The following is a 16,072-nucleotide window of genomic DNA, read 5'->3' on the forward strand; positions in this document are numbered from 1 at the left end:
AGTTGTTTTATGTTTTGGAGTTGAGTAATTACATCTTGCTACTTTTTATCTGTTATATTGTACTATATAATTATGTTTTAGCACTTCAGGTATGGAAATGTTTTCATGTCACGGGTGAACCTGTGTGCACAAGTGTCTTGCGTTAGCCATGCTGATTTTTGACTCACCCGGGTTGAGACTCCTCCTTATGGGCGGATTTCATGAGGTTGGGCCTTATTTCAGCGGGGTGCACGCCAGACACTTTAGATCATGAGTAAGAACGACAGCGTTCGAAACGCGTAGATCGTGGGGAGCAGTGGGGTTCTCGTGTCACTGTTGCTGTCTGTACCTGTATTTTGGTGAAGATTTAACAAAGACCGGGATTTTTGCACAGAACGTCTTTGAGTGCCGGAGCATTTTTCAATCATCTGCTTACCATTGGACTGGCTTGGGTCCGCCCCGTGCACCGTTCCATAGGATCGGAAGGTGAGCTGGCTGTAACCTTTTTCTTATACAATTTCAGAGGTGCCTAAGTACATTCAATAATAGCACAGAACTTTGATTAGACAGGCGCATTCTCATTCTGCCAGCTACAAAAATCCATAAAAGGTATGGTATCTCATGATAGGCGGTAAGTTGCAGACGATAAACTGATCTGCACCTGCATTGCAGTGGGCAAAATGCAAAAAACAAAAAAGGCATAGCTCCGTCGGTGGCCGCTTCCGTCCCCTAATTTGCGACAGCGGGTAAAGAGGTGTACTCTTGGAGTTTATTTGGCCATGCCGTCAGAAACAGATAAGAAGGCTTTTGTGTTCTGGACCTGCTAATAGACGCTGGACAGTATTCCATTTTGCACAGAAGCGCCATTTTTTCCTCAAACAAATCTTTCCATAAACTGACACCTTTGTTTAAAACACACAAAAACGCACCCTTACCTGTTGATTGGAACCCATACTTGTTGATGTGCATGGATCCACATCTGACTGAAGAATGAAGGATCAAGGCTGCTGCTAAGAAGGAAAACAGCAAGGGTCCATTGTGATATCATCATTAGAGTTGAGCGAACATCTGGATGTTCGGGTTCGAGAAGTTCGGCCGAACTTCCCGGAAATGTTCGGGTTCGGGATCCAAACTCGACCCGAACTTCGCCCCGAACCCGAACCCTATTGAAGTCAATGGGGACCCGAACTTTTCGGCACTAAAAAGGCTGTAAAATAGCCCAGGAAAGGGCTAGAGGGCTGCAAAAGGCAGCAAAATGTAGGTAAATCCCCTGCAAACAAATGTGGATAGGGAAAAAAATTAAAATTAAAATAAAATAAATTAAAATTAACCAATATCAATTGGAGAGAGGTCTCATGGCAGAGAATCAGGCTTCATGTCATAGCAAAGAATCAGGCTTCACGTCACCCACCACTGGAACAGGCCATTGTCAGATATTTTATTTAGGCCCCGGCACCCAGACAGAGGAGAGAGGTCCCATAGCAGAGACTCAGGCTTCATGTCATAGCAGAGAATCAGGCTTCAAGTCATAGCAGAGAATCAGGCTTCATGTCATAGCAGAGAATCATGCTTCACGTCACCCAACACTGGAACAGGCCATTGTCAGATATTTAGGCCCCGGCACCCAGACAGAGGAGAGAGGTCCCATAGCAGAGAATCAGGCTTCATGGCATAGCAGAGAATCAGGCTTCACGTCACCCACCACTGGAACAGGACATTGTCAGATATTTTTAGGCCCCGGCACCCAGACAGAGGAGAAAGGTCCCATAGCAGAGAATCAGGCTTCATGTCATAGCAGAGAATCAGGCTTCAAGTCATAGCAAAGAATCAGGCTTCATAGCATAGCAGAGAATCAGGCTTCACGTCACCCACCACTGGAACAGGCCACTGTCAGGTATTTTTAGGCCCCGGCACACAGACAGAGGAGAGAGGTCCCATAGCAGAGAATCAGGCTTAATGTCATAGCAGAGAATCAGGCTTCAAGTCATAGCAGAGAATCAGGCTTCATGTCATAGCAGAGAATCAGGCTTCACGTCTACCAATGTGCGCTTGTACTCGCGCATCTTCCTATCACGCTCCAGTGCAGGAAGTAAGGTGGGCACATTGTCTTTGTACCGTGGATCCAGCAGGGTGGCAACCCAGTAGTCCGCACACGTTAAAATGTGGGCAACTCTGCTGTCGTTGCGCAGGCACTGCAGCATGTAGTCGCTCATGTGTGCCAGGCTGCCCATAGGTAAGGATAAGCTGTCCTCTGTGGGAGGCGTATCGTCATCGTCCTGCGTTTCCCCCCAGCCACGCACCAGTGATGGGCCCGAGCTGCGTTGGGTGCCACCCCGCTGTGAACATGCTTCATCCTCATCCTCCTCCACCTCATCCTCGTCCTCCTCGTCCTCCAGTAGTGGGCCCTGGCTGGCCACATTTGTACCTGGCCTCTGCTGTTGCAAAAAACCTCCCTCTGAGTCACTTCGAAGAGACTGGCCTGAAAGTGCTAAAAATGACCCCTCTTCCTCCTCCTCCTCCTCCTGGGCCACCTCCTCTTCCATCATCGCCCTAAGTGTTTTCTCAAGGAGACATAGAAGTGGTATTGTAACGCTGATAACGGCGTCATCGCCACTGGCCATGTTGGTGGAGTACTCGAAACAGCGCAACAGGGCACACAGGTCTCGCATGGAGGCCCAGTCATTGGTGGTGAAGTGGTGCTGTTCCGCAGTGCGACTGACCCGTGCGTGCTGCAGCTGAAACTCCACTATGGCCTGCTGCTGCTCGCACAGTCTGTCCAGCATGTGCAAGGTGGAGTTCCACCTGGTGGGCACGTCGCATATGAGGCGGTGAGCGGGAAGGCCGAAGTTACGCTGTAGCGCAGACAGGCGAGCAGCGGCAGGATGTGAACGCCGGAAGCGCGCACAGACGGCCCGCACTTTATGCAGCAGCTCTGACATGTCGGGGTAGTTGTGAATGAACTTCTGCACCACCAAATTCAGCACATGCGCAGGCAAGGGATGTGCGTCAAACCGGCTAGTCCCAGAGCTGCAACGAGATTTCGCCCATTATCGCACACCACCAGGCCAGCTTGAGGCTCCAGGCAGCAACCACTCATCGGTCTGTTGTTCTATACCCCGCCACAACTCCTGTCCCCCAAACATATGAGTTTCAGAATGGCCTGCTGACGTTTACCCCGGGCTGTGCTGAAGTTGGTGGTGAAGGTGTGTGGCTGACTGGATGAGTAGTTGGAAGAAGAGGAGGAGGAAGCCGAGTAGGAGGAGGAGGCAACAGGAGGCAAAGAATGTTGCCCTGCGATCCTTGGCGGCGGAAGGACGAGCGCCAAACAGCTCTCCGCCTGGGGCCCAGCCGCCACTACATTTACCCAGTGTGCAGTTAGGGAGATATAGCGTCCCTGGCCGTGCTTACTGGTCCACGTATCTGTGGTTAGGTGGACCTTGCCACAGATGGCGTTGCGCAGTGCACACTTGATTTTATCGAATACTTGGTTGTGCAGGGAAGGCACGGCTCTCTTGGAGAAGTAGTGGCGGCTGGGAACAACATACTGTGGGACAGCAAGCGACATGAGCTGTTTGAAGCTGTCTGTGTCCACCAGCCTGAATGACAGCATTTCATAGGCCAGTAGTTTAGAAATGCTGGCATTTAGGGCCAGGGATCGAGGGTGGCTAGGTGGGAATTTACGCTTTCTCTCAAATGTTTGTGAGATGGAGAGCTGAACGCTGCCGTGTGACATGGTTGAGATGCTTGGTGACGGAGGTGGTGGTGTTGGTGGTACATCCTCTTTTTGCTGGGCGGCAGGTGCCAACGTTCCTCCAGAGGCGGAGGAAGAGGCCGAGGCGGCAGCAGCAGAAGAGGTAGCAGGGGGAGCCTGAGTGAGTTCCTTGTTTTTAAGGTGTTTACTCCACTGCAGTTCATGCTTTGCATGCAGGTGCCTGGTCATGCAGGTTGTGCTAAGGTTCAGAACGTTAATGCCTCGCTTCAGGCTCTGATGGAACAGCGTGCAAACCACTCGGGTCTTGTCGTCAGCATATTGTTTGAAGAACTGCCACGCCAGGGAACTCCTTGAAGCTGCCTTTGGGGTGCTCGGTCCCAGATGGCAGGGGCCAGTAGCAGATGGACTCTCTTGGTGGCGGGTGTTCTGCTTTTGCCCACTGCTCCCTCTTTTGCTACGCTGTTGGCTCGGTCTCACCACTGCCTCTTCCTCAGAATTCTGAAAGTCAGTGGCACGACCTTCATTCCATGTGGGGTCTAGGACCTCATCGTCCCCTGCATCGCCTTCCACCCAGTCTTCCTCCCTGACCTCCTGTTCAGTCTGCACACTGCAGAAAGACACAGCAGTTGGCACCTGTGTTTCGTCATCATCAGAGACGAGCTGAGGTGTTATTTTCATGTCCTCATCATCAGGAAACATAAGTGGTTGTGCGTCAGTGCATTCTATGTCTTCCACCGCTGGGGAAGGGCTTGGTGGATGCCCTTGGGAAACCCTGCCAGCAGAGTCTTCAAACAGCATTAGAGACTGCTGCATAACTTGAGGCTCAGACAGTTTCCCTGATATGCATGGGGGTGATGTGACAGACTGATGGGCTTGGTTTTCAGGCGCCATCTGTGCGCTTTCTGCAGAAGACTGGGTGGGAGATAATATGAACGTGCTGGATCCACTGTCGGCCACCCAATTGACTAATGCCTGTACCTGCTCAGGCCTTACCATCCTTAGAACGGTATTGGGCCCCACTAAATATCGCTGTAAATTCTGGCGGCTACTGGGACCTGAGGTAGTTGGTTCACTAGGACGTGTGGCTGTGGCAGAGCGGCCATGTCCTCTCCCAGCACCAGAGGGTCCACTAACACCACCACGACCATGTCCGCGTCCCTTACTAGATGTTTTCCTCATTGTTACCGTTCACCACAATAAGAAAAAAATTATTTGGCCCAATGTATTGAATTCTAATTCAGGCCTTTTTTTACATGCACCTAACACTATCTGGCTATCTATTTAGGTAGCGTATTACACTAATACAGGCACAGCAGTAACGACAGATTTAGCTGAATATAAAATGTAGGCCTAGTATTTAGGCCCTGGATGACAGGTATCCTTTTTACGGACAGAATTAGACTTGGAAATGCACGGTAGCGTGTGAAGTTATTGAGGATGACCCTATCAGCACCTTCAATCTAATATACCCTTTTATGGATAGATTAAAACTTGGCCTGATACAGCAGAAAACAATTATTTAGGGAATTGCTAAGTTAGGAATTGTATTCAACCCAGAACAAAAACTGTGCTTCGGCAGACAGCAGACAGTATTACAATTGGCTAGCCACAGCTGAAACACCAGATTTAGGGTACTGCTATTTTGGCAATTGTATTTTACCCCTCAATAAAATAGCAAGCACAGCCAAGCCCCTGATGTAGGATATAGCAACAAAAAAAAACACACTACTGATGGTTATAAATGGACTTGGTCGCAGCTTGTGCTGGCGCACAACAAGACACAAAATGGCCGCCGATCACCCCAGAAATAAGTGACTGAAAAACGCTCTGGGCAGCCTTAAAACAGTGAGCAATTGAATAGCAGAGGTTGTATGATACACAGCTATATATATATCACTTCAGTAAGTAAATCACTGCCTAATCTCGCCCTAACAGCAGCAGCTGCATCCTATCCCTACACTGATCAGAGCAGAGTGATGTGCGGCGCTACGTGACTCCAGCTTAAATAGAGGCTGGGTCACATGCTGCACTGACCAATCACAGCCATGCCAATAGTAGTCATGGCTGTGATGGCCTCTTGGGGCAAGTAGTATGACGCTTGTTGATTGGCTGCTTTGCAGCCTTTCAAAAAGCGACAAGAAAGCGCCGAACACCGTACCCGAACCCGGACTTTTACGAAAATGTTCGGGTCCGTGTCACGGACACCCCAAAATTCGGTACGAACCCGAACTGTACAGTTCGGGTTCGCTCATCCCGAGTCATCATCCATGGAAGCTGAAGGGTTCCATTGCGACACGCTTATTGTTCCATCTATTGAAATTTTCATAGAGGCTGCCATATTGATTTTCTGGAGGCAGCAATTTTGTTTTGCAGTTTAACAGAGCTATAATTTTAATGGATAAGAAATGCTGGGAAAAGATAGGATTGTAGCCACGGAAGTCAGCATGGACGAATTCTAGTCTCTGAGCACTATTGTTTATAGCTACAATGAAATTCTGGGTTAGAACCTGCTTTTGGAATCCTGGAGCAGGTAGAGCAATTGCAGAGGTGCTAAGTACATTCAATAATAGCACAGAACTTTGATTGGACAACAGGCGCATTCTCATTCTGCCAGCTACAAAAAAACATAAAAGGTCTCATTATAGGTGGTGAGTTGCAGACGATAAACTGATCTGCACCTGCATTGCAGTGGCCAAAATGCAAAAACCAAAAAAGGCATAGCTCCGTTCGTGGCCGCTTTTTTCCCCCAAGTTGTGACAGAGGGGAAAGAGGGGTACTCTTGAAGTTTATATGGCCATACCGTCAGAAACAGATAAAAAGGCTTTAGTGTTTTGGGCCTGCTAATAGACGCTGGACAGTATTCCATTTTGCACAGAAGCGCCATTTTTTCCTCAAACAAATCTTTCCATAAACTGACACCTTTGTTTGACACACACAAAAATGTACACTTACCTGTTTATTGGCACCCATACCTGTTGATGTGTATGGATCCACATCTGACTGAAGAATGAAGGCTCATGGCTGCTGGCAGGAAGGAAAACAGCAAGGGTCCATTGTGATGTCATCATCCATGGATGCTGAAGGGTTCCATTGCGACACGCTCAGTGTTCCATCTATTGAAATTTTCATGGAGGCTGCCATATTGATTTCCTGGAGGCAGAAATTTTGTTTTGCAGTTAACCACCTCCGGACCGCTGTACGCACAGACGCGTCCTGGAGGTGGTTGATTCATTCCGCCTGGACGCATATACGCGTCATCTCGCGAGACGCGAGATTTCCTGTGAACGCGCGCACACAGGCGCGCGCGCTCACAGGAACGGAAGGTAAGAGAGTTGATCTCCAGCCTGCCAGCGGCGATCGTTCGCTGGCAGGCTGGAGATGTGTTTTTTTTAACCCCTAACAGGTATATTAGACGCTGTTTTGATAACAGCGTCTAATATACCTGCTACCTGGTCCTCTGGTGGTCCCCTTTGTTTGAATCGACCACCAGAGGACACAGGTAGCTCAGTAAAGTAGCACCAAGCACCACTACACTACACCCCCCCACCCCGTCACTTATTAACCCCTTAAAAGCCCCTGATCACCCCATATAGACTCCCTGATCACCCCCGTGTCATTGATTTCCCCCCTGTCATTGATCACCCCCCTGTCATTGATCACCCCCCTGTAAAGGTCCATTCAGACGTCCGCATGATTTTTACGGATCCACTGATAGATGGATCGGATCCGCAAAACGCATCCGGACGTCTGAATGAAGCCTTAAAGGGGCGTGATCAATGACTGTGGTGATCACCCCATATAGACTCCCTGATCACCCCCCTGTCATTGATTACCCCCCTGTCATTGATTACCCCCCTGTAAAGCTCCATTCAGACGTCCGCATGATTTTTACGGATCCACTGATAGATAGATGGATCGGATCAGCAAAACGCATCCGGACGTCTGAATGAAGCCTTACAGGGGCATGATCAATGACTGTGGTGATCACCCCATATAGACTCCCTGATCACCCCCCTGTTAAGCTCCATTCAGATGTCCGCATGATTTTTACGGATGCACTGATAGATGGATCGGATCCGCAAAACGCATCCGGACGTCTGAATGAAGCCTTACAGGGGCATGATCAATGACTGTGGTGATCACCCCATATAGACTCCCTGATCACCCCCCTGTCATTGATTACACCCCTGTCATTGATCACCACCCTGTAAAGCTCCATTCAGATGTCCGCATGATTTTTACGGATGCACTGATAGATGGATCGGATCCGCAAACGCATACGGACGTCTGAATGAAGCCTTACAGGGGCGTGATCAATGACTGTGGTTATTACCCCATATAGACTCCCTGATCACCCCCCTGTCATTGATTACACCCCTGTCATTGATCACCCCCCTGTAAAGCTCCATTCAGATGTCTGCATGATTTTTACGGATGCACTGATAGATGGATCGGATCCGCAAAACGCATCTGGACGTCTGAATGAAGCCTTACAGGGGCGTGATCAATGACTGTGGTGATCACCCCATATAGACTCCCTGATCACCCCCCTGTCATTGATTACCCCCCTGTCATTGATTACCCCCCTGTAAAGCTCCATTCAGACGTCCGCATTATTTTTACGGATCCACTGATAGATGGATCGGATCCGCAAAACGCATCCGGACGTCTGAATGAAGCCTTACAGGGGCATGATCAATGACTGTGGTGATCACCCCATATAGACTCCCTGATCACCCCCCTGTCATTGATTACCCCCCTGTAAAGCTCCATTCAGATGTCCGCATGATTTTTACGGATGCACTGATAGATGGATCGGATCCGCAAAATGCATCCGGACGTCTGAATGAAGCCTTACAGGGGCGTGATCAATGACTGTGGTGATCACCCCATATAGACTCCCTGATTACCCCCCTGTCATTGATTACCCCCCTGTCATTGATTACCCCCCTGTAAAGCTCCATTCAGACGTCCGCATGATTTTTACGGATCCACTGATAGATGGATCGGATCCGCAAAACGCATCCGGACGTCTGAATGAAGCCTTACAGGGGCATGATCAATGACTGTGGTGATCACCCCATATAGACTCCCTGATCACCCCCCTGTCATTGATTACCCCCCTGTAAAGCTCCATTCAGATGTCCGCATGATTTTTACGGATGCACTGATAGATGGATCGGATCCGCAAAACGCATCCGGACGTCTGAATGAAGCCTTACAGGGGCGTGATCAATGACTGTGGTGATCACCCCATATAGACTCCCTGATCACCCCCCTGTCATTGATTACCCCCCTGTCATTGATTACCCCCCTGTAAAGCTCCATTCAGACGTCCGCATGATTTTTACGGATCCTCTGATAGATGGATCGGATCCGCAAAACGCATCCGGACGTCTGAATGAAGCCTTACAGGGGCATGATCAATGACTGTGGTGATCACCCCATATAGACTCCCTGATCACCCCCCTGTCATTGATCACCCCCCTGTCATTGATCACCCCCCTGTCATTGATCACCCCTCTGGAAGGCTCCATTCAGACATTTTTTTGGCCCAAGTTAGCGGAATTATTTTTTTTTTTTCTTACAAAGTCTCATATTCCACTAACTTGTGTCAAAAAATAAAATCTCACATGAACTCACCATACCCCTCACGGAATCCAAATGCGTAAAATTTTTTAGACATTTATATTCCAGACTTCTTCTCACGCTTTAGGGCCCCTAGAATGCCAGGGCAGTATAAATACCCCACATGTGACCTCATTTCGGAAAGAAGACACCCCCAGGTATTCCGTGAGGGGCATATTGAGTCCATGAAAGATTGAAATTTTTGTCCCAAGTTAGCGGAACGGGAGACTTTGTGAGAAAAAAATTAAAAATATCAATTTCCGCTAACTTGTGCCAAAAAAAAAAAAATTCTATGAACTCGCCATGCCCCTCATTGAATACCTTGGGGTGTCTTCTTTCCAAAATGGGGTCACATGTGGGGTATTTATACTGCCCTGGCATTCTAGGGGCCCCAAAGCGTGAGAAGAAGTCTGGTATCCAAATGTCTAAAAATGCCCTCCTAAAAGGAATTTGGGCACCTTTGCGCATCTAGGCTGCAAAAAAGTGTCACACATCTGGTATCGCCGTACTCAGGAGAAGTTGGGGAATGTGTTTTGGGGTGTCATTTTACATATACCCATGCTGGGTGAGATAAATATCTTGGTCAAATGCCAACTTTGTATAAAAAAATTTGAAAAGTTGTCTTTTGTCAAGATATTTCTCTCACCCAGCAAGGGTATATGTAAAATGACACCCCAAAACACATTCCCCAACTTCTCCTGAATACGGCGATACCACATGTGTGACACTTTTTTGCAGCCTAGGTGGGCAAAGGGGCCCATATTCCAAAGAGCACCTTTAGGATTTCACAGGTCATTTACCTACTTACCAAACATTAGGGCCCCTGGAAAATGCCAGGGCAGTATAACTACCCCACAAGTGACCCTATTTTGGAAAGAAGACACCCCAAGGTATTCCGTGAGGGGCATGGCGAGTTCCTAGAATTTTTTATTTTTTGTCACAAGTTAGTGGAAAATGCTGATTTTTTTTTTTTTTTTTCATACAAAGTCTCATATTCCACTAACTTGTGACAAAAAATAAAAACTTCCATGAACTCACTATGCCCATCAGCGAATACCTTGGGGTCTCTTCTTTCCAAAATAGGGTCACTTGTGGGGTAGTTATACTGCCCTGGCATTCTAGGGGCCCAAATGTGTGGTAAGGAGTTTGAAATCAAATTCTGTAAAAAAGGACCTGTGAAATCCGAAAGGTGCTCTTTGGAATATGGGCCCCTTTGCCCACCTAGGCTGCAAAAAAGTGTCACACATCTGGTATCTCCGTACTCAGGAGAAGTTGGGGAATGTGTTTTGGGGTGTCATTTTACATATACCCATGCTGGGTGAGAGAAATATCTTGGCAAAAGACAACTTTTCCCATTTTTTTATACAAAGTTGGCATTTGACCAAGATATTTCTCTCACCCAGCATGGGTATATATAAAATGACACCCCAAAACACATTCCCCACCTTCTCCTGAGTACGGAGATACCAGATGTGTGACACTTTTTTGCAGCCTAGGTGGGCAAAGGGGCCCATATTCCAAAGAGCACCTTTCGGATTTCACAGGTCATTTTTTACAGAATTTGATTTCAAACTCCTTACCACACATTTGGGCCCCTAGAATGCCAGGGCAGTATAACCACCCCACAAGTGACCCCATTTTGGAAAGAAGAGACCCCAAGGTATTTCGTGATGGGCATAGTGAGTTCATAGAAGTTTTTATTTTTTGTCACAAGTTAACGGAATATGAGACTTTGTAAGAAAAAAATAAAAATAAAATCATCATTTTCCGCTAACTTGTGACAAAAAATAAAAAGTTCTATGAACTCACTATGCCCATCAGCGAATACCTTAGGGTGTGTACTTTCCGAAATGGGGTCATTTGTGGGGTGTTTGTACTGTCTGGGCATTGTAGAACCTCAGGAAACATGACAGGTGCTCAGAAAGTCAGAGCTGCTTCAAAAAGCGGAAATTCACATTTTTGCACCATAGTTTGTAAACGCTATAACTTTTACCCAAACCATTTTTTTTTTACCCAAACATTTTTTTTTTATCAAAGACATGTAGAACAATAAATTTAGAGCAAAATTTATATATGGATGTCGTTTTTTTTGCAAAATTTTACAACTGAAAGTGAAAAATGTCATTTTTTTGCAAAAAAAATCGTTAAATTTCGATTAATAACAAAAAAAGTAAAAATGTCAGCAGCAATGAAATACCACCAAATGAAAGCTCTATTAGTGAGAAGAAAAGGAGGTAAAATTCATTTGGGTGGTAAGTTGCATGACCGAGCAATAAACGGTGAAAGTAGTGTAGGTCAGAAGTGTAAAAAGTGGCCTGGTCTTTCAGGGTGTTTAAGCACTGGGGGCTGAGGTGGTTAAACAGAGCTGTCATTTCAATGGATAAGAAATGCTGGGAAGGGATAGCATTGTAGCCACAGAAGTCAGCATGGCACATATTCTAGTCTCTGAGCACTATTGCTTATAGCTACAATGAAGTTCTGGGTTAGAACCTGCTTTTGGATTTCTGGAGCAGGTAGAGCAATTGCTGAGGTGCCTAATTACATTCAATAATAGCACAGAACTTTGATTGGACAACAGGCGCATTCTCATTCTGCCAGCTACAAAAATCCATAAAAGGTATGGTATCTCATGATAGGTGGTAAGTTGCAGACGATAAACTGATCTGCACCTGTATTGCAGTGGCCAAAATGCAAAAAACAAAAAAGGCATAGCTCCGTCGGTGGCCGCTTCCTTTCCCCAAGTTGCGACAGCGGGTAAAGAGGGGTATTCTTGGAGTTTATTTGGCCATACCGTCAGAAACAGATAAGAAGGCTTTTGTGTTCTGGGCCTGCTAATAGACGCTGGACAGTATTCCATTTTGCACAGAAGCGCCATTTTTTCCTCAAACAAATCTTTCCATAAATTGACACCTTTGTTTAAAACACACAAAAACACACCCTTACCTGTTTATTCAAACCCATACCTGTTGATGTGCATGGATCCACATCTGACTGAAGAATGAAGGCTCATGGCTGCTGCCAGGAAGGAAAACAGCAAGGGTCCATTGTGATGTCATCATCCATGGATGCTGAAGGGTTCCATTGCGACACGCTCATTGTTCCATCTATTGAAATTTTTATAGAGGCTGCCATATTGAATTTCTGGAGGCAGCCATTTTGTTTTGCAGTTTAACAGAGCTATAATTTCAATGGATAAGAAATGCTGGCAAGGGAAAGGATTGTATCCACGGAAGTCAGCATGGACGAATTCTAGTCTCTGAGCACTATTGTTTATAGCTACAATGAAATTCTGGGTTAGAACCTGCTTTTGGATTCCTGGAGCAGGTAGAGCAATTGCAGAGGTGCCAAGTACATTCAATAATAGTACAGAACTTTGATTGGACAACAAGCGCATTCTCATTCTGCCAGCTACAAAAAAACATAAAAGGTATGGTATCTCATGATAGGTGGTGAGTTGCAGACGAGAAACTGATCTGCACCTGCATTGCAGTGGCCAAAATGCAAAAAAAAGAAAAGGCATAGCTCCGTCGATGGTCGCTTCCGTCTCCCAAGTTGCGCCAGCGGGTAAAGAGGGGTACTCTTGGAGTTTATATGGCCATACCGTCATAAACAGATAAGAAGGCTTTTGTGTTCTGGGTCTGCTAATAGATGCTGGACAGTATTCCATTTTGCACAGAAGCGCCATTTTTTCCTCAAACAAATCTTTCCATAAACTGACACCTTTGTTTGACACACACAAAAATGCACCCTTACCTGTTGATTGGCACCCATACCTGTTGATGTGCATGGCTCCACACCAGATTGAACAATAAAGGATCATGGCTGCTGCTACGATGGAAAACAGCAATAGTCCATTGTGATGTCATCATCCATGGATGCTGAAGGGTTTCATTGTGACACGCTCAGTGTTCCATCTATTGAAATTTTCATGGAGGCTGCCATATTTATTTTCTGTAGGCACCCATTTTGTTTTGCAGTTAAACAGAGCTGTAATTTCAATGGATAAGAAATGCTGGGAAGGGTTAAGATTTCAGCCACCGAAGTCAGCATGGATGAATTCTAGGCACTGAGCACTATTGTTTATAGCTAAAAAGAATTTCTGGGTTAGATCCTGCTTTTGGATTCCTGGAGCAGGTAGAGCAATTGCAGAGGTGCTAAGTACATTTAATAATAGCAAAGAACTTTGATTGGAAAATAGGCGCATTCTCATTCTGCCAGCTACAAAAAAATCATAAAAGGTATGGTATCTCATTATAGGTGGTGAGTTGCAGACAATAAACTAATCTGCACCTGCATTGCAGTGGCCAAAAAGCAAAAACCATAAAAGGCATAGCTCCGTCGGTGGCCGCTTTTTCCCCCCAAGTTGTGACAGAGTTTAAAAGGACCTTTCACCATAATAAAACCTCTAAACTAACTATACAGACGTGTAGAGCGGTGCCCACGGATCTCCCTGCACTTACTGTTATCCCCGGGCGCCGCTCCGTTCTCCGGTTATAGCCTCCGGTATCTTCATAGTTAGGCTCCTCCCAGGGAAACCTGACGCAGTCTCTTTCTCCTATGCTGTGGCGCTGGCCAATTGCAGCGCTCAGCTCATAGCCTGAGAGGTTTTTTTTTCTCTCAGGCTATGAGCTGAGCGCTGCGATTGGCCAGCGCTACAACATGGAAGAATGAGATGCCGGCAGGTTCCCCTGGTTGGAGCCTAACTATGAAGCTACCGGAGGCTATAACCGGAGAACGGAGCGGCGCCCGGGGATAACAGTAAGTGCAGGGGGATCCCTGGGCGCCGCTCTATGCGTCTGTATAGTTAGTTTAGAGGTTTTATTATGGTTAAAGGTCCTCTTTAAAGAGGGGTACTCTTGGAGTTAATATTACAATACCGTCCGAAACAGATAAGATGGCTTTTGTGTTCTGGGCCTGCTAATGAACGCTAGACAGTATTCCATTTTGCATAGAAGCGCCATTTTTTCTTTAAACAAATCTTTCCATAAACTGACACCTTTGTTTGACACACACAAAAACGCACCTTACCTGTTGATTGGCACCCATACATGTTGATGTGAGTGGATCCACATCTGACTGAAGAATGATGGATCATGGTTGCTGCCAGGAATGAAAACAGCAAGGGTCCATTGTGATGTCATCATCCATGGATGCTGAAGGGTTCCATTGCGACACACTCAGTGTTCCATCTATTGAAATTTTCATGGAGGCTGCCATATTGATTTTCTAGAGGCAGACATTTTGTTTTTCAGTTAAACAGAGCTGTCATATCAATGGATAAGAAATGCTGGGATGGGATAGGATTGTAGCCACAGAAGTCAGCATGGCACAAATTCTAGTTTCTGAGCACTATTGTTTATAGCTACAATGAAATTCTGGGTTATAACCTGCTTTTTGATTTCTGGAGCAGGTAGAGCAATTGCATTAATGCCTAAGTACATTCAATAATAGCACAGAACTTTGATTGGACAACAGGCACATTCTCATTTTGCCAGCTACAAAAATCCATAAAAGGTATGGTATCTCATGATAGTTGGTGAGTTGCATACGATAAACTGATCTGCAACTGCATTGCACTGGCTAAAAAGCAGAAACCAAAAAAAAGACATTGCTCCGTTGGTGGCCGCTTCCTCCCCCCAAGTTGCGACAGCGGGTAAAGAGGGGTACTCTTGGAGTTTATATGGCCATACCGTGAGAAACAGATAAGAAGGCTTTTATGTTCTGGGCCTGCTAATATACGCTGGACAGTATTCCATTTTGCACAGAAGCACCATTTTTTCCTCAAACAAATCTTTCAATAAACTGACACTTTGTTTGACACACACAAAAATGCATTGTTACCTGTTGATTGGCACCTATACCTGTTGATGTGCATGGATCCACATCTGACTGAAGAATGAAGGATCATGGCTGCTGCCAGGAAGGAAAACAGCAAGGGTCTATTGTGATGTCATCATCCATGGATGCTGAAGGGTTTCATTGCGACACGCTCAGTGTTCCATCTATTGAAATTTTCATGGAGGCTGCCATATATTTTTTTTTTGAGGCAGCCATTTTGTTTTGCAGTTAAACAGAGCTGTCATTTCAATGGATTAGTAATGCTGGGAAGGGATAGGATTGTAGCCACAGAAGTCAGCATGGACGAATTCTAGTCTCTGGGCACTATTGTTTATAGCTACAATGAAATTCTGGGTTAGAACCTGCTTTTGGATTCTTGGAGCAGGTAGAGCAATTGCAGAGGTGCTAAGTACATTCAATAATAGCACAACTTTGATTGGACAACAGGCACATTCTCATTCTGCCAGCTACAAAATCCATTTAAGGTATGGTATCTCATGATAGTTGGTGAGTTGCAGACGATAAACTGATCTGCAACTGCATTGCAGTAACTAAAAAGCAGAAACCAAAAAAGACATTGCTCCGTTGGTGGCCGCTTCCTTCCCCCATGTTGCGACAGCGGGTAAAGAGGGGTACTCTTGGTGTTTATATGGCCATACCGTCAGAAACAGAAAAGAAGGCTTTTATGTTCGGGGCCTGCTAATAGATGCTGGACAGTATTCCATTTTGCACAGAAGCGCCATTTTTTCCTCAAACAAATCTTTCCATAAACTGACACCTTTGTTTGACACACGCAAAAATGCATTCTTACCTGTTGATTGGCACCGGTACCTGTTGATGTGCATGGATCCACATCCGACTGAAGAATAAAGGATCATGGCTGCTGATAGGAAGGAAAACAGCAAGGGTCTATTG

Source organism: Bufo bufo, chromosome 1 (assembly GCF_905171765.1).
Source record: "Bufo bufo chromosome 1, aBufBuf1.1, whole genome shotgun sequence".
Taxonomy (NCBI): Eukaryota; Metazoa; Chordata; class Amphibia; order Anura; family Bufonidae; genus Bufo; species Bufo bufo.